The 27,889-nt window shown below is 31.2% G+C and overlaps 1 long non-coding RNA gene across 1 annotated transcript in view; it reads right to left on the reverse strand.

Moving 5' to 3' along the window:
• Nucleotides 1-25,433, reverse strand: part of LOC127717512 (uncharacterized) — a 56,298-nt gene extending 30,865 nt beyond the window's left edge. The window contains exons 1-2 of the long non-coding RNA XR_007989210.1: nt 25,379-25,433; nt 5,217-5,321 (exon numbers count right to left, since the gene is read on the reverse strand). This is a non-coding gene — a long non-coding RNA (uncharacterized LOC127717512). The remainder of the gene's footprint in view (nt 1-5,216; nt 5,322-25,378) is intronic.
• Between the last annotated feature and the right edge of the window lie 2,456 nt (nt 25,434-27,889).

Genomic DNA, 27,889 nt, shown 5'->3' on the forward strand with positions numbered 1-27,889 from the left:
TTCTAAAGTGTGGAGTTGGTGGATCCAAAAAATTTCTCTTCTCCTTCTCGCCGTGGTGTCCCACTCGGTGTTGACTTCTATGATTTGGAAAGTAACATTATCAAAAAAATGTTTCGTTGAACGAAGATGTCTTGTTAGAGGACAGTTTTTGTTGGTTTTGTACCAGAGGACAGATTTTGTTGGTTTTGTACCATGAACGATGGTTATTGAGCCGAATATTAAATTTGTCCATGGTTTCTCCCATATACTGAATGCCACAAGTGTCACATGTTAATATATAAATTGAGTTCTCCGTTTTACAGTTGGAATTTGAGTAGATGGTATAATTTTGTTTAGTAACGGAGCTGATGAAAGAACTGCTTGTATTGGCAGCTTTACAACACAAGCAGTTCCTTCGACCACATTGTTTGTAGCAACCGGGAGATGGAGTAGGCTGCTTAGCTAATACAGATGTCACTAATTTGTCACGGATATTTTTAGGTCTGGCCATGACTGGTGGTGAGGAAAATACTTTTTTAAGATTTGAATCATTTTCTATAATTTTCCAATGCTTCTGAACAATGGAAGACACATTTTTAAAATCAGGATGGTAAGTGAGTACAAGGGGTGTTCTGTTAGCTGCTTTATTCTTATCTTTGTACTCTAGGAGTTCTTGGCGACTAGTTTTGTTTGCTCTTTCGAAAGCGCTATCAATGATGTTGTTATTGTATCCTCGAACAACTAGATGTTTACGTAGTTGTCCAAGTCTAGTATTTTGCGTATTTTCAGTAGAGCATATTCTCTTGATTTGCAATGCTTGGCTGAATGGGATGCCACGGGAGCAGTGTTTAGGATGGCAAATTTTAGGAGAAAGGAATTGATGTTTGTCCGTTTGTTTGGTATGAAGGTCCGTTATAATGGTTCCGTTCTTGATGTAACTCGTAGTGTCGAGGAAGTTTATTTTCTCAATAGATGATTCATATGTAAATTTTATTGAATGGTGGAAAGAGTTAGAGTGTCCTAGAAATTCATTAAGATGTTCTTGTGAATCTGTCCATTTGAAATCAAGATCGTCAATGAATCGGAACCATGATAAGGGCTGGTATGGAGCACTAGCCAAGAGGCGTTTTTCAAGTTGGCCCATAAATATGTTGGCATATGACGGGGCCATTTTTGTGCCCATACTAGTTATCATTTTTACTCTTAGGTGGTTTCCATGAACTTTTTTTCTTAAATTTTGGGATGGGCGTGATTTCTTCATAGGTGTCAGTATCTGAATCTGTTAATCCAGCTTCTTCAAGGTTTTTCTTGCCCCTATTGTAGAAAAAATCTTTCAAGCGTAAACGTCTAGCGAATTAGTCTAAGTCCTCGTCTAGCTGAAAGTTATTTACATTTGATGGGATAGGACGTATATACAAACAAGTCTAAATTGAAAACAACGTTCAAACCTATGATTGCGTTGGATAAAAACCGCAATTGTTATACGTGTGCATGCAAAACAAATTTCTTGATGACGGCATAATAACAAACGATAAATCGTACGGGGCGATGGATCATATAATTATTATACAGTTCACTACAAAATATAATATATAACCAGTCTAAAAGGTTACACAATCACCAAAAAATAACAATGAAATGAACAAATGTTAAATATTTCGGATAACAGATATCCTTCATCAGTATAATCACGATGTAAAATGAATCATTACAATCTATTCTGATTTTAAAACTATAACAACCTTGAAATCTATACGATTAAACAGTTTTACCCGATCATCATAGAAACGCTAGTACAATTCAAAAATTACCAAACACGACGCAAAGACTGCAAAGATATGCCTGAAATAAAATAGTAATTTGCAATATGAACTGGCACAGCTCTAAAGTTCACAAGGTGACGACAATTAAGATGTTACAACAACTGCGTGGAAATACACTCCCAATAAACAGCACTGACCAATGTAATTATATATATATAAGCTAGTATAATATTTCAAATTTGACAACGGTAGAGTAATTTAAACAGAGGCTGCGTATTTAAACATCCCAAATAAAAAGCAGTTTGATAATGATTAAAAAAATTATAATCAATATTGACTTAGTTTAATTTTGTGAACGTGACTGCGTACTTGTACATCCCTGCCAAATGAATAGAACCCTGTAATTTATACTAGTATAATTAAAAACAACTCCGTCAGGAAGCTGGAGTTACTGGAAATAGGTGATGACAGAATGATGAATTTTGTATTCTTGCATTTCATATTTGTTTATATGCTTTTTCTGTATGCCTTTTTGTGTTTCATAGTTACATATGACGTGGCTCCGTACTTATACATCCCGTCATTGTGTTATTGTTCTATAATGATTTCTGTATTCTTGTCCTTCGTTTTTGCTAATGTGCTTTGTCTGTGTGCATTTTCGTGTTTCTTTCTTGTATGTGACGTGACTCTGTACTTTTACTTCCCGTCATTTTGTTTTTGTGTCATGGAAAATGATTTTTATTATAAATTATCTGTTTATAGTGATTAATATAATAACACAACGTTGACTGCTGTATCCCTATTTCTGACATTTTTTACCTATTGTGTCTGTTTGTTTTGTTAACACATCGTTGTTAATATAATGAAATTGTATACGACAGTCATACAATTGAGAGGTTTAGATAGCTATAAAATTAAGTTTAATCCAACATTTTCTACATAAGAAAATGTCTGTACCAAGTCAGGAATATGACAGTTGTTGGTAATTCGTTTGCTATTTTCGAGCTTTTAATTTTGCCATTTGATAAGGGATTTTCCGTATTGAATTTTCCGCGGAATTCATTATTTTTGTGATTTTACATTTTATATACATGAATGTAATGGTATGAATCCATAGTTGCAATGTTTTTACACCAGTTGTCATGCGCTATAATAGGTTCGCGTTTTTAACGTATAAAATGTATGCTACAATCCCGTACCCAATACTTGCTTGGTTCTTTCTATTCAGAAAAATTTCTATAATTCTAAGGAAAATTTGAAAACTATGATAATTCACTTTGCCATTATGTGATTGTTTATGTTAATTTCATTTTCAAATTGAGAATGTTGTAGGCATGAAACCCTTTTTTTTTTTTGGTTTAGGTGACGAGATTCTTTTTTTTAAGCCTTTAAGTGGATGAGAGGTACACTTGATTTTTTCCTTCTTTTTCAGGTTCCCCAAAATATAAATTCAAGATCCAACATTCATAAAACACACTCACCCTCCTCAATTTTCAGTACTTTAATTCGTTACAAGTATTATTAATTTTTATTATTATTATTATTATTATTATTATTATTGTTCTCATTATTATTAATATTATTATTATTTAATTATTATTATTATTATTATTATTATTTTTATTATTATTATTATTATTATTATTTTTATTATTATTATTATTATTATAATAATTATTATTATTATTGCACAGAATTGCTCAAATATACAAATAACATGTCAATGCACAAACCTCATTTGATGTATTATAAATAAGTTGAATACTCCCCTTTCCATTCCCAAAATTTAACAGGGCCCTTCCCCCCCCCCCCTTTACACTTCAATTACTAATAACAAGTCTCCAATAAAAAAAGCAAATAATTTACCCAGGCAGCCCCAGTTATCACTTGTAATTGTAGTAGATATATGTCAGCTCAAACTAATAGAGATTTTGCTATTGCTCGTGTATCATGTGTATGTTTCCGTTAATAAATATGTTGCACCTCTCGATTTATAATTTTAACTGTTCCTATACATATGTTTGTCTTTGTCAAAAATATTTTCGATGATTTTATTACAATTTTAAGACTGTGTCTTGCATCGTGGATCATTGTACTCATATGCTAAAAATGTCATGCAGACGGAAACAACATTCAATTCTGCATTGTATATCGGCAAGTAAATTTTTTTTTGTTAATAGAAAGCATATTGTATAGGACAGATATGCTGCCTTGCAATCGACCAACAGCACACTATAAAGATTGTATAACAAGTCAGTGTGTCATATGGCAAGGCGTAACATATCTGTGGCTGAACGTTGGCAAGCAATAGACATGTCAAATACCGGTAAGAGCACTAGGTTAATGTTAATTACACTGTCATTGTCAGAATTTTACAACGTCATGTTGACACGGGAACAGTAAATGATAGACCAAGTTTCGGAAGATCCCGTTTAACAACCCGTTGTAATGACATTATGACAGACTGCTTATACTTCGTGTTACAAAACCATTTATTCCTAACCCGCAGCTTAGACACTACTAGCCATCAGGTGGTCATGTTAGTATTCAAACATTGGACCGTCGACTTCATAAAGACAACATAAGAGCACGTCGTGTGGTCAAGAGACTTGCCCTTACAGCCAGGCACTGTATAATAAAGTTAAATGAGCTAATGACCATCGACGCTTGAACATAAGAAGCTGACAACGAATTCATTGGTCAAACGAGAGCCGGTTTCTGTTATGATCAGTAGACAGCAGTTTGGCGGGAAAATAAAGCTGCCTATGACCAAAACAATACTTGCCCAACGACTGTCTCCCGTGCTGGTGATGTTACAGTACGGAGTTGTTTATCATACCGTTATAAGCTTGGTATGCATATTCTGCAGGGTAACATCAATGGACAGACATACAGGGATTTGGTGCTTAGACACTCATTTTGACAATCCCCATCTTGCGTCAAGACCCTTTTACATGGACTACAACGCTAGACCACACATGGCACGGATTTTAACCGAGTACAAAGACCAAGAAGTCCTTGACACTATCTTTTGGCCTTCCATGTCTCCAGACATGAACCTTATCAGAAATGTTTGGCAAGACATTGGCATAAATCTCAATTGCAGAGAACCACCACTGCAAAATCTTGTCGATTTTACAGCCCGGAAAAAGAACGATTAAGGAATAAGCTTAGCAAAAGACCTATTTGCTTGTCAATTCAAAAGTCGTAACACTGTTTACACTGTTCGTGGCTTTGCAAAACACCTACCAACTGAGGTTGCCGCAAAGTATAAATGTAATTTACCAGTTATACAATACGATACTACTATTCTATAACGACTGTTGAATTTAATTACGTGCAGTTAACAGCTTTGATCATGAGCAAATGTATTGTTTTGACCTATTCTTGTTGTCATCATTACCATAAATATAAGAATAAAAGATGTAGTATGTATTAGTTTTTAACACTCTAGTACATACTGATGTGTTTTACCTTGCTAAGCTGTATTCTTTCGTACGTGTTCATTGTAGTTGTTCTGTTAATAAAGTTGATATCGTTGGTTATTAAAATTTTTCTTTCCTCCATTTCAACCATATACTAAGTAATATAAAGAAATAAATTAAATGCAGTACTGTTATGCATCAACGAGACTTGGTTTCAATTATGAAATAAGGATTTGAATCTTTATAAACTACTATGTACAATATGAAATAAAACCGATACTAATTTATAAATATCAATTACTGATGAGTACGCAACTCTGACTAGAAATGATGAAAATGGAACATTCATCCATATGTAATCATTTATTTATGAATACAATCTTCGGATTAAGCATCTATGATATACGTTTTTGCGTCTAACTAGACTTGATTTTTAGTTTTCTTTGTTGTGCCTTGTGTACTAATATTTGTCTGTTTGTATTTTTCTTTTTAAGCCATGGTTTTTTCAGTTTATATTCGATCTATGTGTTTGACTGTCCATCTGGTATTTTTCATCCCTCTCTTATATAAAGGATACAAACCATATATATACAGTATTATTACATATGTTGCAATGAATTACATTGATTTCCCAGCGAAATAAAAACCGATGATTTCACATTTGAAATAAACGTGGTTATTTTACTCCTCTGACGTCTTACAACAATAAGCGTTGCCAAGACATTGTAAAAAGCGTCGAATTGAAACAAATTGTGAATGCCTAGAAACAGATATAGTTCCTTACATGTTCTACATTATTTTCATACAAAAAGCCATTTGCCATTGAAATAAAAAAAAAAAATTTCAAAGGATTCAAATATCGACAAATATTCAACTCGTGCACCAACAAGTCTGATAATTAACCCATGCGCTACGCGCGTTTGTTAAATAAAGTATTGTTCGGTCACTTTTTAAAAATTTATCTCTGTTCGATTCCTTCGATTAGTTATTCTATAAAATATATATATGTATATAATGTGTTGACAGAATGAACAATATGTCATGTTTGCTTAATCTCTTTATAACAGATGAATATTTTAAACTGTGACAGTATATAGTTATCAAAGGTACAGGGCTAATGATATGATACGCCAAACGTACGTCTCGTCTACATAAGAATCATTAGTGACGCTCAGGTCAAAATAGCTAGAAAGCCAAAAAAGTATAAAGTTGAAGAGCAATTAGGACACAAAATTCCAAAAAGTTGTGCCAAATATGGCAAAGGTAATATATGCTGGAGTAATAGAATTCTTAAGTATTTCTAATAATTCATATTTTTGCAAACGGTTAACTTATAAAAATGACCATATAATTGATGTTGATGTCAACATAGAAGTGCTGACTCCTGGTTGGTGATACTCTCGGGGACGAAACGTCCACCATCAGTGTCATCGACATAGTGGTGTAAATAGTTATCAAAGGTTCCAGGCTTATAATTTGATACGCCTGATCCTTTCCTTTCTAAATAACTTGTTACTAATAAGGTCAACGTAGGATGCCATTTTTGAGAAAACAGATCACACTTAAGACAAAAAGAATAAATCCTTTAGTTATAATATACAATGTTATATATTAAAATCATGTGATGTTTGCAAATTGATGAGAATTATTAGCAGAAAAGGGCTTTTCTACTTGATACTTTTAAACTTAATAATGTTAGTATAAAACCCAAAACACCCATAAACAACACGAACAAGTCAACGTTATACCAAAGACTTTAAGTACACACTTTTACAATATCGGTTTACCAGACATTTAATTCAATGTAAGTTATCGATGTTCGTTTCATGACGTAGCAAGTATACTTACATATATAATAAGAAAACTATAAGACAATTTTCCATACGTTTTTGCCATACGGCCTTCTTCATTGGAAAAATGACAACATTGAAACAACAATAACATTACTTGGATCACATTACACTTACTACTATGACGTTCATTTGCCGCTTTTTTTCTCTTTTGGGATATGATTTTTTAGAACTACCATTGGTACACAGTATTGAGTCCATCAGTTTCTATTAACATTTTTCAATTTTCTGATACCCGGTTGCTTACGAAAAAGGGTAAAAATATAGATTCCACAACTGCAGCAAGTGTGTATACGATATTTGTCCACTGGAGACAGTTAAATTTTAATATTTAAAGCGCGAGGAATGCCGAGCTCTTTAAAAAATTAAAACTAAACTGTTGAGAGTGGAGAAATATCGTAATAAATGAGTTACAGTGGTGAAATCTGTTTCTCTAATGATTTATCCTTTGTTTTCAGAGATTTGAAAAAAAAGTTGTGTCATCATCAGGCTAGATTGCATTTTATCAAGACGTCACAATAGGAAAATTCAGAAGAAAACAAAAAAATTAAACGTCACAATTAAATTTTGACCAATCATTTGCCGAAAACAGATTTTTCATTAGTGAGGAGAACTATGTTTCTCACACCGATGAAAAAATGTGAAAATACCGCAAAAATAAGGGAACATTAATGTCTATGAATTTGACAGGTGTAGGTATTAACTCCTACATTTCATTGCTGTAAAAAAAATCTAGATCATAAACATATATCTTGTGTATTTCAAAGCACCATTTTTTTTATTTGGGATAGTATAATTTGGTAGCTTGAGGTTACATGGTTACTTAATCTTGTGCACTGGTTAACCAATAGGTAAACATTTGATTGATAAACTTCCAGTGATGATAGTTTTCGTATGTGCAATGAAATATTTTGTTAATTTTTTTCTATAGAGTTGGACAGGATAAATCTTCACTCATGCCCAGTTTTTCTTAATTTTAAACAACGTTACATTCTGCACAGTTTTTTGAAAAGTGCAAATTCAAAACACACTAATAGAGGAAAATCAATGGTGGTATTACACCTAATATTGAAAGCTGCACACGAACCTTTGACCTCGTGAGTACTCTGATGTTTTTAAAATTTCTTGCTATTTAAGTGAAATAATGCAATAAATGAAATGTTCCGAGTGGATTGAGTCTCAAAAAACGCATTTAATGAAATTGTTTCCTTACAATAGAACTCTTCGACGAACATTTTCGGATAGAGCAATCCATATTCAGTGTTTTGGTGAGCTTTTACTTCTTATAAAACCTCCTTGCAGACAGTAACCTTGTATATGGCTAGTTCATTCAGCTTGAATATTTCAATTACTCATTCATTAGCAAATTATATCATAAATTCATAAATGAGTGAAAATTACTCCAAGTTGTTTTGTTTATTGGCCTGAATAGTATAATTTTGAAGAATTGAGAATTAGAAATGGACCAAAATAGACCAGGATAAAACTTTACTCATACCACTTATATCTTTATTTGAAACAAAGATAACTTCTGCCTATTTTCTGTAAAGGTGCAAATTTAACAAAGACTAATAGGGGAAAATCAATGGTGGTATTTTACCTTGAATGTTCTACTAATGTTTGAAACGTTCAATACCATTCGTCCCTACAGTGTATCGCCTGTTTGTTCTACATATATAATTGTTTGTTTTTGGCATTTTGTACAGTTAGTTGCATATACTACGAGGAGTGTCAAACTCAGCTGTTTTTCTCCCTAACCCAATTGCAATCCCTTGTACTTGGATTTTGAGAATATCATCTTATAAATTACATTTTAATGTAAATCACAGTATTTGTTTTTGAGGAAAATTCAAAAAAGGAAAGTCATCTAATCCAATGGCAATTTACTAAGCGCAATCACATCAAAGGAATGGATAACAACTGTAATATTCCATACTTTTCACAGGCATTTTCTTATGTAGAAAATGGTGGCTTAAACCTGGTTGTATAGCTAGCGAAACCTCTCACTTATATGACAGTCTCGTCAAATACAATAAACTCAAAATTTTCGTTCAAAGTTTAAATAACATCAAAGTGTAGGAAAATACGTTATTAGCAAGAAAACATATCACAAATGATAAAACAATCTTAGATTTCCTTGCCATATGACACAAATACATTATAATTCATTTATTTTAACATTTTCAGTCAAAGATAGGTTTGTAATTGTTGAAAAACAAATCGTGACATCTAGTTACAAAACAAATTTTAAATGACGTTTAAAGGTATTTAATTTTAACATTATATAAACAGGTTTACTACCTGTTTAAACGATCCAGCAATTTAAAATAATGACAGACTATTAAACAAATGATAACGGATTTCATTAGAATATGTTACCTAATACATTTCTGAAAAGGTAAATTGCGGCGAACGTATGACAAGTTTGGATTCAAGGAAGAAGAAAGCCTCCATTAATAAATGCGAAATTAGGATAACATATATGGCATGAAAAAACGAAACACAGAGTTACATTTCTTTTTTATTGAAGCACATCTTATCGAAACGACGCTACCTTTTATCAAAGTACACCTACTTTTAACAATGCTAAGTTTGTATAACAAAAAAGCTACGGTAAGATACTCTGATTATCTCGGTTGTCAACACATTCAAAGGCATATATTAAATTCGCCTTTTTGTATGAGATTTCAGACAAACTCTTCACTTGAAAAAACATTTTGTTTTAATGGTGCAAGAACTAAATTTGCTGAATATAGATACTTGATATTATTAAAGAATAGATGCAGATGATCATTTCTTTCTGGCAACTTTATTTAAATATGTATCTACACATAACACATACGATGCCACTCCTTTGTAATAAAATCTATGTTTAACAAATGTTTAATGCGATAATGTAATGGTTTTTTCAATTGAGCATTACATGCAACACAGATAACTAAATAATATTGGAAAGGACAACAAAGCACATAAACCATCAATCCAAGAAAAATTTGAAAAGTAGAAAAAAAACACAACGACAAAAAAAAATAATAAAACACATGGTCGAAAGATACAACATATGATTTTTACACTACACAAATAACAAAACATCGATAATTTAATATATTCAATAGCTGACTCTGTATGCCAGTTGTCCAATTGGCGATCTGGATTGGACGTTTAAAATAATTAAAGCTTAATATTCTAGATAAAAATAAGTATAAGTCCTTTAACCAAAAACAAATTAAGACATATATTCTATTCTTTCTTGATTACAATATTAACAAATGTTGAATATTTGATGGAAACAAAATTGGCAGATATTCTACCGCGTTGACATTTCACTGCTTATGTACTTTAGATCACTTGCAAGGTTTGTTTATGTGTTACATATATGTTTTTCGTTCATTTTATGTACATAAATTAGGCCGTTAGTTTTCTCGTTTTAATTGTTTTACATTTTCATTTCGGGGCCTTTTATAGCTGACTATGCGGTATGGGCTTTGCTCATTGTCGAAGGCCGTACGGCGACCTATAGTTGTTAATATCTGTGTCATTTGGTCTCTTGTGGAGAGTTCTCTCATTGGAAATCAATCCACATCTTCTTTTTTATAACTAATAAGATCCCGCTCTTCTTTGGGTTGACATATTGTTCAAATGGTCATATATTGCAGGCAAATGTTCAACCTCTTGAAAATCTAAAATGTGTCCCCGACATGGATCTATTCAAGAAGGTGGGCATTTTTTTGTTCATGACTAAACAAGTACATACATTGCATAAAAACCCTGTTTAAAACTGTAGAAGGAGTTTTGTATGCAAAATTTATACCCTCTAACCAACTCGCCTGAATATCAATCGGACCGTATACAAGCTCTTTCATCATGGTATACACATTATATATAACTAGTTTTCAATTGTGTGCAACTATCGAAAAATGTTGTCTTCAAGTTAACATATGAGCTGCGTCTGATAGAAATTGACCTTATGCAAGTGTACGTGAATATGTACATGTAACAGACGCTGATTGATTTTGGAACATTTATATACGAAATACAATGAAATATAAGATGAAGCGTGATTTGTTTTGTAGCAGTCGATTAACAATTTAACTTGCAAACAGTCCCAGACTTTCTATTCAATTGTTTTAAAACCGAAATAGGTTAACATTTATATTGATGTTGATTTGCATACGGTCGATTTCTATCCCATGCAGCTCATATATTGAAATTGATTTGGAAAACGCACAAATAAAAATTAAAAAAAAAACGTATATAGTTTTAAATACCTGTCTACGAGAAAACCATGCAATATGCCAAATATCGTACGGAAGCTAGTTTCGAAATATAATGTTATGTGACATGTATCTGGAAAGGTAACATGTAGGGACTCTGTGTATACCATCAAAAGTGAAAATATTTGATTCTATTTTTAGAAATAATAAATTCTATTTTGAGAACACATTCAAGCATTCGCACACGCATTTTCTAATGAAAAAATGGCCATCTTTGTAATAATTTTGTTTGCCATTTTTTTGCAAATGTAGTAATTTTCTTTGCTAGAATGCAAGTTTAACATGATTTCACCTGTAAAAAATGTTTTTTACCGATAAATGTTTTAAATTGGCATCATGCCAACTTTTGAAAAAGGATTGGTACACAGAGATTAATGTTGCTTACTGTTTTTAAAAGTTTCTCATTTGTAAAACAACACCTAAATTTTGTTTCTGTTGTGCTTTTTATGTTTCATAAGGTTGATATCTACAGTGTCTGTAAGCTTTTGCTTTCCAAATAAGCGTTCGTATTTTTAAGCATTTCAAAAATATATCTGATTTACTATGCGACTATAAGATTTACATAAAAAAGAGCAAATATGGTCAGTTTTGGTTGATGCTGACAAATAATTTTGTTATACGAGTCAGTCTGAGGTATGAAAACTACTGATATTTGTTTACGACTCAATATTTTCAATAAAAAGGGGACATGCTGGCACTATAAATTGATGCGAACCAACTTTTTTAGTCATTGTTTTCCAATAATACTGTCATATATATTATACAATCCATCCTGATATAAAAATATAACTGATTTACTATGCGGCTATAAAGATTTACATAATAAAGATCAAATATGGTCATTTTTGGTTGATGCGTTCAAATAATTTTGTTAAACAAGTCAGTCTGATTTATCAAAACTACTCTAATTAGTTTACAATTCAATATTTTGAATAAAAAGAGGACACGCTGGCACTCTCATTTGATCCGAGCAAAATTTTGTAGTCATTGTGGTTCAATATTGCTATCATGTGTATTATACAATCCGTCCTTACATAAAAATATAACTGATTTACTATGCGACTTAAATTTACATGAAATAGAGCAAATAAGGTCAGTTTTGGTTGATGCGGACAAATAATTTTGATAGACAAGTCAGTCTGAGGTATGTAAATTACTGATAATTGTTTACGATTCAATATTTTGAATAAAAACAGGACATACAGGCACTATAAATTGATGCGAACAAAATATTTTAGTCGTTGTTTTCTAATATTACTGTCATTTGTTTTATACAATCCATCCTGACATAAAAATATTACTGATTTACTATGCGACTATAAGATTTACATAAAAAAAGAGCAAATATGGTCAGTTTTGGTTGATGCTGACAAGTAATTTTGTTATACGAGTCAGTCTGAGGTATGAAAACTACTGATATTTGTTTACGATTCAATATTTTCAATAAAAAGGTAAATTGATGCGAACCAACACTTTTGGTCATTGTTTTCCAATATTTCTGTCATTTATATTATACAATCCATTCTGATATAAAAATATAACTGATTTACTATGCGGCTATAAAGATTTACATAATAAAGTGCAAATATGGTCAGTTTTGGTTGATGCGGTCAAATAATTTCGTTATACAAGTCAGTCTGATATATCAAAACTACTGTAATTAGTTTACGATTCAATATTTTGAATAGAAAAAGGACACGCTGGCACTCTCATTTGATGCGAACAAAGTTTTGTAGTCATTGTTTTCCAATATTGCTGTCATTCGTATTATACAGTCCCTCCTGACCTAAAAATTTAACGGAATGACTGCTACTATATAGATTTACTTAATGAAGTGCAAATATGGTCAGTTTTAGTTAATGAGCTCAAATAATTTGGTTATACGAGTCATCCTGAGTCAGACAGTCTGAGATGTGAAAACTGCTGGATTTTGGTGATGATATAAATTTTTGAATACATTTGTAAAAGAAGGACATGCTTGAACTCTTTATTTGTGCAGAAAAAGAAATTTACTATGATTAATTTTCAATTAATTAAAGAGGTGTAATAACATTATTAATAAAACTGTAATCGTCAATATGTCAATCGAAAATTGAACAGTTGGTCAAATAAGTTTGTTATACAAGTCAGTCTGAGATATCAAAACTACTGTAATTAGTTTACAATTCAATATTTTGAATAAAAAGAGGACAAGCTGGCACTCTCATTTGATGCGAGAAAAATTTTGTAGTCATTGTGGTTCAATATTGCTATCATTTGTATTATACAATCCGTCCTTACTTAAAAATATAACTGATTTACTATGCGACTTAAATTTACATGAAATAGAGCAAATAAGGTCAGTTTTGGTTGATGCTGACAAATAATTTTGATAGACAAGTCAGTCTGAGGTATGTAAATTACTGATAATTGTTTACGATTCAATATTTTGAATAAAAACAGGACATACTGGCACTATAAATTGATGCGAACAAAATATTTTAGTCATTGTTTTCTAATATTACTGTCATTTGTTTTATACAATCCATCCTGACATAAAAATATTACTGGTTTACTATGCGACTATAAGATTTACATAAAAAAGAGCAAATATGGTCAGTTTTGGTTGATGCTGACAAGTAATTTTGTTATACGAGTCATTCTGAGGTATGAAAACTACTGATATTTGTTTACGATTCAATATTTTCAATAGAAAGGGGACATGCTGGCACTATAAATTGAAGCGAACCAACTTTTTTAGTCATTGTTTTCCAATATTACTGTCATTTATATTATACAATCCATCCTGAAATAAAAATATAACTGATTTACTATGCGGCTATAAAGATTTACATGATAAAGATCAAATATGGTCAGTTTTGGTTGATGCGGTCAAATAATTTTGTTATACAAGTCAGTCTGATATATCAAATCTACTGTAATTAGTTTACGATTCAATATTTTGAATAAAATGAGGACATGCTGGCACTTTCATTTGATGCGAACAAAGTTTTGTAGTCATTGTGGTCCAATATTGCTATCATTTGTTTTATACAGTCCCTTCTGACCTAAAAATATAAAAGATTTACTATACAGCTATATAGATTTGCATGATGTAGTGCAAATATTTGTCAGTTTTTGTTGATGCGGATGAATAATTTTGATATACGAGTCAGTCTGAGGTATGAAAATTACTGATATTTGTTTACGATTCAATATTTTGATTAAAAAGAGGACACGCTGGCACTATAAATTGATGCGAACAAAATTTTGTAGTCATTGTTTTCCAATATTGCTGTCATTCGTATTATACAGTCCCTCCTGACCTACAAATTTAACGGAATGACTGCTACTATATAGATTTACTTGATGAAGTGCAAATATGGCCAGTTTTGGTTAATGAGGTCAAATAATTTGGTTGTACGAGTCATCCTGAGTCAGACAGTCTGTGATGTGAAAACCGCTGGATTTTGGTGATGATATAAATTTTTGAATACATTTGTAAAAGAAGGACATGCTTGAACTGTTTATTTGTGAAGAAAAAGAAATTTACTATGATTAATTTTCAATTCATTAAAGAGGTGTAATAACATTATTAATTAACTGTAATCGTCAATATGTCAATCGAAAATTGAACAGTTGGTCAAATAATTTTGTTATACAAGTCAGTCTGAGATATCAAAACTACTGTAATTAGTTTACAATTCAATATTTTGAATAAAAAGAGGACACGCTGGCATTCTCATTTGATGCAAGAACAATTTTGTAGTCATTGTGGTTCAATATTGCTATCATTTGTATTATACAATCCGTCCTTACATAAAAATATAACTGATTTACTATGCGACTATAAAATTTACATAAAATAGAGCAAATAAGGTCAGTTTTGGTTGATGCTGACAAATAATTTTGATAGACAAGTCAGTCTGAGGTATGTAAATTACTGATAATTGTTTACGATTCAATATTTTGAATAAAAACAAGACATGCTGGCACTATAAATTGATGCGAAGAAAATATTTTAGTCGTTGTTTTCTAATATTACTTGCGTTTTGTTTTATACAATCCATCCTGACATAAAAATATTACTGGTTTACTATGCGACTATAAGATTTACATAAAAAAGAGCAAATATGGTCAGTTTTGGTTGATGCTGACAAATAATTTTGTTATACGAGTCAGTCTGAGGTATGAAAACTACTGATATTTGTTTACGATTCAATATTTTCAATAAAAAGGGGACATGCTGGCACTATAAATTGATGCGAACCAACTTTTTTAGTCATTGTTTTCCAATACTACTGTCATATATATTATACAATCCATCCTGATATAAAAATATAACTGATTTACTATGCGGCTATAAAGATTTACATAATAAAGATCAAATATGGTCAGTTTTGGTTGATGCGGTCAAATAATTTTGTTATACAAGTCAGTCTGATATATCAAAACTATTCTAATTATTTTACAATTCAATATTTTGAATAAAAAGAGGACACGCTGGCACTCTCATTTGATCCGAGCAAAATTTTGTAGTCATTGTGGTTCAATATTGCTATCATTTGTATTATACAATCCGTCCTTACATAAAAATATAACTGATTTACTATGCGACTATAAAATGTACATGAAATAGAGCAAATAAGGTCAGTTTTGGTTGATGCGGACAAATAATTTTGATAGACAAGTCAGTCTGAGGTATGTAAATTACTGATAATTGTTTACGATTCAATATTTTGAATAAAATGAGGACATGCTGGCACTTTCATTTGATGCGAACAAAGTTTTGTAGTCATTGTGGTCCAATATTGCTATCATTTGTTTTATACAGTCCCTTCTGACCTAAAAATATAAAAGATTTACTATACAGCTATATAGATTTGCATGATGTAGTGCAAATATTTGTCAGTTTTTGTTGATGCGGATGAATAATTTTGATATACGAGTCAGTCTGAGGTATGAAAATTACTGATATTTGTTTACGATTCAATATTTTGATTAAAAAGAGGACACGCTGGCACTATAAATTGATGCGAACAAAATTTTGTAGTCATTGTTTTCCAATATTGCTGTCATTCGTATTATACAGTCCCTCCTGACCTACAAATTTAACGGAATGACTGTGCTACTATATAGATTTACTTGATGAAGTGCAAATATGGCCAGTTTTGGTTAATGAGGTCAAATAATTTGGTTGTACGAGTCATCCTGAGTCAGACAGTCTGTGATGTGAAAACCGCTGGATTTTGGTGATGATATAAATTTTTGAATACATTTGTAAAAGAAGGACATGCTTGAACTGTTTATTTGTGAAGAAAAAGAAATTTACTATGATTAATTTTCAATTCATTAAAGAGGTGTAATAACATTATTAATTAACTGTAATCGTCAATATGTCAATCGAAAATTGAACAGTTGGTCAAATAATTTTGTTATACAAGTCAGTCTGAGATATCAAAACTACTGTAATTAGTTTACAATTCAATATTTTGAATAAAAAGAGGACACGCTGGCATTCTCATTTGATGCAAGAACAATTTTGTAGTCATTGTGGTTCAATATTGCTATCATTTGTATTATACAATCCGTCCTTACATAAAAATATAACTGATTTACTATGCGACTATAAAATTTACATAAAATAGAGCAAATAAGGTCAGTTTTGGTTGATGCTGACAAATAATTTTGATAGACAAGTCAGTCTGAGGTATGTAAATTACTGATAATTGTTTACGATTCAATATTTTGAATAAAAACAAGACATGCTGGCACTATAAATTGATGCGAAGAAAATATTTTAGTCGTTGTTTTCTAATATTACTGTCATTTGTTTTATACAATCCATCCTGACATAAAAATATTACTGGTTTACTATGCGACTATAAGATTTACATAAAAAAGAGCAAATATGGTCAGTTTTGGTTGATGCTGACAAATAATTTTGTTATACGAGTCAGTCTGAGGTATGAAAACTACTGATATTTGTTTACGATTCAATATTTTCAATAAAAAGGGGACATGCTGGCACTATAAATTGATGCGAACCAACTTTTTTAGTCATTGTTTTCCAATACTACTGTCATATATATTATACAATCCATCCTGATATAAAAATATAACTGATTTACTATGCGGCTATAAAGATTTACATAATAAAGATCAAATATGGTCAGTTTTGGTTGATGCGGTCAAATAATTTTGTTATACAAGTCAGTCTGATATATCAAAACTATTCTAATTATTTTACAATTCAATATTTTGAATAAAAAGAGGACACGCTGGCACTCTCATTTGATCCGAGCAAAATTTTGTAGTCATTGTGGTTCAATATTGCTATCATTTGTATTATACAATCCGTCCTTACATAAAAATATAACTGATTTACTATGCGACTATAAAATGTACATGAAATAGAGCAAATAAGGTCAGTTTTGGTTGATGCGGACAAATAATTTTGATAGACAAGTCAGTCTGAGGTATGTAAATTACTGATAATTGTTTACGATTCAATATTTTGAAAAAAAAACAGAACATGCTGGCACTATAAATTGATGCGAACAAAATATTTTAGTCATTGTTTTCTAATATTCTGTCATTTGTTTTATACAATCCATCCTGACATAAAAATATTACTGGTTTACTATGCGACTATAAGATTTACATAAAAAAGAGCAAATATGGTCAGTTTTGGTTGATGCGGACAAATAATTTTGTTATACGAGTCAGTCTGAGGTATGAAAACTACTGATATTTGTTTACGATTCAATATTTTCAATAAAAAGGGGACATGCTGGCACTATAAATTGATGCGAACCAACTTTTTTAGTCATTGTTTTCCAATACTACTGTCATATATATTATACAATCCATCCTGATATAAAAATATAACTGATTTACTATGCGGCTATAAAGATTTACATAATAAAGATCAAATATGGTCAGTTTTGGTTGATGCGGTCAAATAATTTTGTTATACAAGTCAGTCTGATATATCAAAACTATTCTAATTATTTTACTATTCAATATTTTGAATAAAAAGAGGACACGCTGGCACTCTCATTTGATCCGAGCAAAATTTTGTAGTCATTGTGGTTCAATATTGCTATCATTTGTATTATACAATCCGTCCTTACATAAAAATATAACTGATTTACTATGCGACTATAAAATGTACATGAAATAGAGCAAATAAGGTCAGTTTTGGTTGATGCGGACAAATAATTTTGATAGACAAGTCAGTCTGAGGTATGTAAATTACTGATAATTGTTTACGATTCAATATTTTGAAAAAAAAAACAGAACATGCTGGCACTATAAATTGATGCGAACAAAATATTTTAGTCATTGTTTTCTAATATTCTGTCATTTGTTTTATACAATCCATCCTGACATAACAATATTACTGATTTACTATGCGACTATAAGATTTACATAAAAAAGAGCAAATATGGTCAGTTTTGGTTGATGCTGACAAGAAATTTTGTTATACGAGTCAGTCTGAGGTATGAAAACTACTGATATTTGTTTACGATTCAATATTTTCAATAAAAAGGGGACATGCTGGCACTTTCATTTGATGCGAACAAAGTTTTGTAGTCAGTGTGGTCTAATATTGCTATCAATTGTTTTATACAGTCCCTTCTGACTCAAAAATATAGCAGATTTACTATACAGCTATATAGATTTGCATGTTGTAGTGCAAATATTTGTCAGTTTTTGTTGATGCAGATAAATAATTTTGATATACGAGTCAGTCTGAGGTATGAAAATTACTGATATTTGTTTACGATTCAATATTTTGATTAAAAAGAGGACACGCTGGCACTATAAATTGATGCGAACAAAATTTTGTAGTCATTGTTTTTCAATATTGCTTTCATTCGTATTATACAGTCCCTCCTGACCTAAACATTTAACGGAATGACTGTGCTACTATATAGATTTACTTGATGAAGCGCAAAGATGGTCAGTTTTGGCTAATGAGCTCAAATAATTTGGTTATACGAGTCATCCTGAGTCAGACAGTCTGAGATGTGAAAACTGCTGGATTTTGGTGATGATATAAATTTTTGAATACATTTGTAAAAGAAGGACATGCTTGAACTGTTTATTTGTGCAGAAAAAGAAATTTACTATGTTTAATTTTCAATTAATTAAAGAGGTGTAATAACAATATTAATTAACTGTAATCGTCAATATGTCAATCGAAAATGAACAGTTGGTCATTTAATTTTGATGTACTTTATCATTTGATATTCAAGGTCAGTGTATCCAGGATACGATGATAATTTGCGTTAACGCACGTTTAATACAAACAGTAAACGTGCGTTTACGTTTGACGAAATTAGAAGACGCGCCTTTTTTCAAGTTAACGCGGAAGTAAACGCGGAAGGAAACACCCGTTTACTCTTTACAAAATAAGAAGACGCGCTGATTTTGCGTTAGCGCGGAGGTAAACGCGAAAGTAAACGCCCGTTTACTTTTTATGTCTACTGAAATTTCGGAGTTAACGCACAGTTAGCGCGGCGTTTACTTGAAGTGCACGCGAGTAAACGCCGCGTTAACTTTTTCTGCCCGTCTACATGTAATGCTTGGTCTGCACCCAACTGTAGCATAAAATCTACAAATACATGTACAATGTACGTAACATAAAATAAGATGGTGTGGTTTGATTGCAAATGAGACAACAATCCACATGATCCACAAAAAGTTAAATGAAGTTGATATACAAGTACTTGTTAGTAATTTAAGACAACTGTACAGCCTTCAACAATAAGAAAAACCCAAACTGCAATAAAAGACCCCGACATAATAAATATGAATTAATTCAATTGAGAAAACTAAGTCTTATTTTTGATACATATGTATATATAATATTTCCAAAAATGCCATATACCCGAAAAGATTTTCGTCGAGTCTTACTAATACTGACACCACATTCAACATTGACAACAATAAGTTCAAATTGACATCAGTCAAACAGTGAAAATTGAGTGACTGTGTCGATATCGGGCCCATTGGAATTTTTGCAGTAAAGTTGGTTGTAATTTAATGACATTTTGCACTGATATTTATCCATAAATGAAAGTCATTAATCATATGCAATGTATAGATGAATCTATATATGTACCCTGATTTACATTTGGTCCATTTATTTATGAATTCTTTAATGCATTTCAACCATTTGTTAATTGTTATCAATATTTCTGTATGACTTAACGAAATGACAGAATAATAATTGTGATAACATTTTTATCCTCTTTGTTATATGGTTTTTACTTCTTGTAGGAATGCAGAACCATTCCTTATCTTGCATATCATCAAAGGTTAGTTCAGTCTGAACTCAGTAAGATTTGATCAAGACCAACCAATGGAAGAAGATCCTGGTGATGTCAGACATATATCGGAACCACTTAATCAGCTTTTCCATGTGCCGAATAGTGTTGACCAATTTATGTCTTGGTAATCAGCATTACAATAACAAGGAAAATGAGTTTTAATATATCGAAAAAAAAATGGGCATCACAATGTGTTACATTCGAGAGAGAACATCAAGTCTTGTACCAGATACAGCACCTTCAACTGTTTTTGGCTTTTTACACTGAAGGCTGGGATGTGAAAACTTGAAAATCATCTTAACAATTTTCTACTAAAGTTAGGGACAATGATGCGATGAAAGTATTTAGACAGGAAGAATGGTTCCCACATATATATCACAGATAAGAAGTCATATTCACAGTCTATTCAGCTTACCATCACTATGAAATAAACCAAAAAATCATGAAATGGTCAATATTGCTTTAGTTTAAACATATGAATTTGTTTATTGCTTTGGCAACTAAAGAGAATTGACTGATAATCTACAAAAATGTATGTAATAAAATTGAGAATGGAAATGGGGAATGTGTCAAAGAGACAACAACCCGACCATAGAACAGACAACAGCAGAAGGTCAAAACAGGTAACCATTGATGTATACATACCCAGGATATTATTATTCACCATATTCTTTGATAGATGTAAAGAATCACTTGATAATGTATAGTTTTTTTATATGGCCATTTACGGGACGTATTATGGTACACCTATGTCCGTCTGTCTGTCATTTCTTCTGTCTGTCCATCATCAACATGCCAGACAATAACTCAAACATGTCAAAAGTGCTTTAACCAATTTGCATTAAACTTGGTGAATTGTTGATATCAATTGAAATAAGTTTTATTTATGCTCTGTCTATATAAAAATCCCTCCACAGCCCACAAACTAAAGCATACAAGTAGTAAATAAATCTATATGCTCTTTAGTGTTTTTTTTCTAAATGTCTGATATGACATTGAAGAGATATGGTATTTTATTCGTGTACTCATGGCACAGCTTTTTATTTCTAAGCTGACATAGTAAGGACTAAAATATCCTCAGCAATGCTTAAAATTTAAATTTATAATTATCTGACGATAGAAATACATAAATTATCTAATCACAAAGGAATATTCTGTTCCACTAAATCTCTTTTTTGCGAGTATTCTTTTAATATGAATACTGTGACTGGAATCATGTGAATGGATTAATATCGCAAAACATAAGAAATTACATTCTGATATGTGACACATATATCTGCATGAAGCTTTTCCTGAATTCACGATAATTAATCTTTTTTGTTCAGTGAGGCATCAAAAGTAGCAATGATAAATACAGGTAAAACATGTCTGAATTTACAGTATTAGAATCAATTTTCAAAATTATCAAGAGAATCTTTTTACATGTTGTATATCCAAAATAAATAGTGCAGATATCAGACAGCAAAAAAGTGTTTTTAAACAGTTAAGATTTTATTTATGCTCTGTTTATATAAAAATCCCTCAACAGCCCACAAACTAAAGCATACAAGTAGTAAATAAATCTATTTGCTTCTTCATTGTTCAGTTGATTAAAAAAAATATTACAATCATGCCGCATGCTAAAATGATATTCAGACCGAACCAACCAACCTAAATTATCTTTAATCACCAAACTTTATTTTCTAACCACTACACAAACATATCATTCTTTGTGCAGGTCTCTTTTTAATTTTTTTTTTTGTAGACCAAATGTCTGGTAGAATTGATTTGTCGCAAAAAAGTTTTATTCAAATTTATCTAAAGATCATATGGCAATGCCACCAAAACACAATGATTTTTTTAAAATTTCCATAGCAACCAAGATGTTTTGAAAGATCTTCAAAAAGATTATTTGATTTTATGAAGTCTCTCATATAAAAACCAAATTTAAATGTCAATTGAGAATTAGTCACTTTTTGCATTATTGAATTTATTTATTTATTTTAAAATAGTTGCTTCATTGTCTCAATTTATCAGTTTAAAAAAAAGTAGGTACATCTGATTGCAAATATTTTCGATAATATTCAAATGCAAAGCAAAACTCTGATTACATTTTAATCAACTTTCATGTTTCTGTTTTATAATTTAACATTATTTGATTTCATAGAAAAAGGCTTTGTTAACAACAAACTAAAATGGGATGTTTAGACCCCTCCTCCAATCATCTTAAAGCACCGAGCTTCATTTTCTAAATAAAGGCAACAATAGTATACCTCTGTTCGAAATTCATCAATCGATTGAGAAAAAAACAAATCCGGGGTTACAAACTAAAACCGAGAGAAACACATCAAATATAAGAGGAGAACTACGACACCACAGAAATACAACAATAAAATGTAACACACACAGAAACGAACTATAACATAACAATGGCCATTTTCTTGACTTGGTACAGGACATTCTAAGAAAAAAATAGTGGGTTAAACCTGGTTTTGCGGCTAGCCGAACCTCCCGCTTTTATGGCAATGTTAAATATGTAGGACTCGGAGGTGCGCAAGGGCCGCTGAAGTGCAATCGTCACGCTGAAGTGCGATGGTCACGCTGAAGTGCGATGGTCTACGCCGAATTGCGATTGTCCGTACGCTTATGTGCGATGGTCTATATGACGCATGATTGTAAGTTTAAAATCTACAGACATGCAATCACGAGCAGTATTTTTTTTAATATTAAGTATACAAATCTACATTCATTATTCATGGTCTATGGCTGTTCTTAATCACAGTTGCATACTAAATGAGAGATCGTACTCTTTGATTCAGAATCTTTTGTAAATTTCGAAAACAAAAATCGCTGCAAAAGATTAACTTACCAATCCGCCAATCCTTCCCGTTTCTCGTAGTTTTAAAAGTTTATAAGCCCCTTATCAACTTAAAAACCTGGAAAACTGCTTTTAACATACAAATTGATATCTACATCTACATGAAAAGTAATGGAAATGTAGTAAGTGTAGACCGTCGCACTTCAGCGTTACCATCATCGCACTTCAGCGTAGCTATCAACAAGCTATTTAACACTGCATATCATTTCTTTGTGGTCTATTTTTAAATAATTCTTATATAGACCAAATAATAATGTCTAGTAGAATTGATTTGTTGCAAAAATGTGTCATGGGTTTTTTTTTTACCTTAATCTCAATTTTTTTTTGCCAACGGAAAACACACAGATATTTGTAAAGACTTATTTGACTCTCTTATGATCTGAGTAATAACTCACTTTCAGTGTTCATTTTGAATATATTATAATTAGTAAGACTTAAATAAATTTTCAGAGTTATCTGCTCTTGGTTAATTTCAATTTTTTTATGGCAGATATGGCTATGAAGAGGTCCTTGTATTATATTTTACATATGATGGCACTGCTGTTGATAATATCTTTATTGTTACATTAAATATTGTTTCAACATATGCCTATTTTGTGTATTTTCTATTGGTTTTCATCTGAAAATCGATAAATTTAAGGCATTTTTGAGAAAATAGGAAATTTGGAAAATTGCCAAATTTTCAGAGTTTTCTGCACTTGGTTAACTTCAATTTTTTATGGCAGATATGGCAATGAAGCGTTCCTTGTATTATAACTTACATATGATGCCACTGTTGATAATATCTTTATTGTTACATTAAATATTGTTTCAACATGTGCTTGTTTTGTGTATTTTCTATTGGTTATCATCTGAAAATCGAAAAATTTAAGGTGGCGCCCCCTTCAGCCAAGATATATAAATCAGACCAAAAGTTTATATTTATTTACAATATATATGGTAAGGTTAACCTACAAACAAGATTTCATAAAGATTGGCAAATGTTGCTTCCGGACTTTTTTTCACATAGACAGGCTCTTTAAAAATAACAATAGTGGGCAGGTGGCTTGTTTCTATTATTCATGTCGCTTTTCTCTTGAATTCCCTCCAATCATTTTTTAAAGGGTCAATTTGTGTTTCAGCAATCCGCTTGGCCCTGTCAATGCCTGCCAAAGGAAGGAACTATTATGAAATGTATAAAATAAATCCTCTTGAAATAAATGTCACGAAACAATCTTTCCACAAGGATTATTCTTAAGGAAATTGTCTATAAAAATGTTTCTGTTATAAGAACTATACTTTGACATCAGTATACTACTATTCAGTTTAAAAATAAACTCAAGATTAAATTCATACACAGGTAATTTAAATCACTATTCTGTTTTGATGCGATACCCACACTCAAAGTCTTATTTGTCATCCTCAAAGTCAATATTGGTCCGTTTGCAATTTCTTAATTACATTATTTACTCTTTTACTTTTACGCGTAAAATACTTCAAGATTGATGTAATTTGAAAACATAGAGAAAAAAAAAAATGAATATTACTTTCTATGTTCAAATGTGTAGTTTACGCAATACTATCCTGGTTTTCAAGTTTCTTTATCTTTCTAAAATAGGATTGATTACTAAAAAGTAATTGACTGATTATAATTGAACGCAATTTTCAACACTATTCTAGTATATCGTGGCTGTCAATTCTAATTAGTGAAGTAAGCCAGTATGCCCAAGGGAAATAACCAACCTTCCTTTAAAAAAAATACTCACAATCTTAATCAACTAAGACTCATTTGTTTTAACAGTATAAGATACATGTTTATCTACATGGTTATACAATGATACGTAACATAAATTATACGAGCGAGTATTGTGGTAACTACATAAAAAATTATTTAAAAAAATGAAAGTTAATTATTTAAAAGGAAAACTAACCTCAGCTAGACCTTATCATACATTCCACCATTTTTATTGATCGAAACAAAATTGTCTAGTTCAATTCCTACGCTATAAAAGAAGTTCGTTATTATACCTGCGTATACCTGTTTATTGACACTATATAATTTAAATGTTAAAATGTTATAAATACCTTTGGTTTATAGTGTTGCATGGTATATGCCATTATCGATTGCCACTTACTTTACTTGAGAGGATCAATTTATCGTTTTCGCTGGTAAATTATATTTATAGACAAATATAAAGATTGTTTGTGGTGACATGCATTATCATTTGGTGCAAATATAATGTTGATAAAGTCATTCAGAATGCTGAAGTTGTTGTAAACTTCAAGGCATACATTTTATGTTTTTTATTAAGTATGAACATAGTTGATATTCGTGTTCAACATTTTAAAAACATTTACTCCTAACAACAACAATAAAAGCCCTATTTCTCGTATCAAACATACGCTTATTGAGTTCACCAGGGAATTTGTTTTTGTTCCAGCTGATAAGAATGCTGATATTATTATTATTGTTTGACGTAAATTTTAAATTGATGTTCTGCAAAACATGCAAAAGGAAATCACCAATTCATCAACATTCAAACTGACTCTAATTTCTGAAAATAACATTTAAAATAAACGAAAACTTGTACACGCAGAACTAAATACAATGACAGTATCAACTATGTACTGGGTTTCGAAGCTGCACAACACACGAGTTATTTCGTCTTCAATCCATTGTTCCACTATAGACACAGACAAAGCTCATTAGCAAAAATACCTGCTGAAATATTACTGACATGAAATTTGATACTTGATAGACCTGGGAAGTCCTATTTACATGATTTTGGTTTACAAAATATGGTGTCTTAATATTACTTTAAGGGGCACTAACTGTGAATTTCATGTTCACCGATTTGAATAAAATTGATTGATAACATACTTAAACCGATATCGGTATTACAATGAGTCTAAAATAAACAGCTAACAAAGCATGTACTCGATAATATATATCAGAACTTTTCATAATAATGTAGTAACAAAAGCTCTACTTAAAAGCCTTACAGACAGGACATTCTTAATTATTGATACCAAGTGTCATACAAACAATCCAAAACAATCAGCCAACACATAGGAAGATAAGGTATAATTATCAATGTGACAACTAGCTACCAAGTCAGTGATTTCTACTCAAACGGGCCATGTTTTGGACTAGGCATGTTATAATAATCCTTGCAAATAGCTAACTATCATCAAGTTCAGTACTAATATTTTTGTAATTTCCACTCGAATTTCTAGAATTCTGACTCTTGAAACTTCTTTTGTGTGATAGATTATAAATGTTAGAAACTACAGCTGCATCTTGTTTCCAATATTTATAACCTTTTATCACACAAAAGAAGTTTCAACAAGAGTCAGAATTCTAGACAGTTTAGTGATCATGAGTTTTTTTGAGTTAAAATGAATACATTACTTGCACTCTTCTTATAATCTCAACTGTCTTATTGTCTTATTTCATCAAAACTAAAATCTATTTTCTTTTTAATTTATTTATCAAAAAAAATCTTTTTGTTTTTCTGTTGACCTATCGTAGAAAACTTTCATGTCATTTTGTCTCTTGTGGCAGATCGACACATGTAGAATGTACCTTTAAAATGTAACAAAGTAGTAAATGAAGTACAAATGTACTAGACATAAATGCACTAGTATTCCAAAAATTGTGACATAAAAACTTACATCTTGTCAACCTACATATATGGACATAAAATGTACTTTTATCAAATTATATACTTGTGATATATGATGATTCTTGTGCAGACGAAACGCACTGCTAGTGTACTACACTTTGGTTTTGCATATATGAGACAAGTATGATGAGTTATAACTATTCACTACATCTTTTTAGTTGGCGTCTTTGTAAGATTAACATGTATATGCGTTTGCATTTTTTATTCAGTTGTTATATTTGTCTGTGAAGAAAGTTTACTCACTTTTAACTTCTGGATTTGTGACGCAGCGGAGTGGGCAATGATAGAAATTCAAATTACTTACATACATCATGGCATTAAAATAGTCCATTGAAAATCTACAATCATGTTCTTTTCTGTTAAATGTATCGTTAATATAAAAGCTGGTGCCATCATGCATTAAACCAAGGTCAAAGATCATCACTATAAAAAAATCCTTAATTCATCTTGGGAAAAAGACCACATTTTTTTTTCTTCAAAATCAATAATTAATTAAATAATGCATACAAGTAGTATCATTAATAAATGCTTAAGTTCCGATTTAGATATGTACATGACTTCCATTTCATCATTTGAGTTGTCTTGATGGTATTTTCTGTGGTTGGTTTGCACAGGCTGATCAGTGTATTGCAAAAGCAATGCGTGTTCATATCAGTCATTGTGATTACGCTGACCTTACATATAAATTTTGTAATGATTTTACTGGAGTCTGCAGTTTTTTTTAAGTTTTAACGTAACTCATTAGTGCAGCATATA

Source organism: Mytilus californianus, unplaced genomic scaffold, assembly GCF_021869535.1.
Source record: "Mytilus californianus isolate M0D057914Y unplaced genomic scaffold, xbMytCali1.0.p SCAF_10, whole genome shotgun sequence".
In the NCBI taxonomy this organism is placed as follows: domain Eukaryota; kingdom Metazoa; phylum Mollusca; class Bivalvia; order Mytilida; family Mytilidae; genus Mytilus; species Mytilus californianus.